This window comes from Rhinolophus sinicus, linkage group LG02, assembly GCF_036562045.2.
Source record: "Rhinolophus sinicus isolate RSC01 linkage group LG02, ASM3656204v1, whole genome shotgun sequence".
NCBI classification, from domain to species: domain Eukaryota; kingdom Metazoa; phylum Chordata; class Mammalia; order Chiroptera; family Rhinolophidae; genus Rhinolophus; species Rhinolophus sinicus.
Window position 1 is genome coordinate 192,837,363 of NC_133752.1, and position 640 is coordinate 192,838,002.

The window sequence follows — 640 nt, forward strand, 5'->3', positions numbered from 1 at the left end:
GCCAGCGCTCCCCAACTTTACATGTGTGCACACACACGCAGGCATACACATGTATGCGCACACCCCATCACCACCCCCTATCCTGATCTCTTCCCTAGCTCCCAGGGGAGACCAAAATTAGGTGCTTGGCCTCATTCCTTCTGAACCATTCTCATGCTTTTACGTACGCGTATGTTTGCAGGACACTGTTTTTAAAGTTAGTGGCCCCAAGCTGGCACAATATTTATCCAGACCCTATAAAGTGCCAGATACTGTGCTGGGCCCTAGGTGTTCAACATGGAACAAGGCAGACGGCCCTGCCTTCACAGAGATGTTTCCAGCAAGGGAGATGGACGTTAATCCCACATGCAAGCAACAATGTAAATTGTCATTAAGTGCTGAGTGACAGCAGATGCAGTCTAGACCAGGGCACAGTTCAGCCCCTCTGAGCAGGTGACCCGGACCTGAGCTCTCTAGGATGAGCAGGCTTTGCGGGGAAGGAGACGGGCTGGTGAGTGCTCTGGAGAGACGAACTGAAACACCAGGTCCCTGGCTGGGGAAGAGCTTAGGAGTGACAGACACGTAGAAGAAAAGAATGAGGAAGGACAGGCCAGAGGGTACTCAGGACCCACGGCTAGGAACTTGAGGCCTTCGTAGGAGG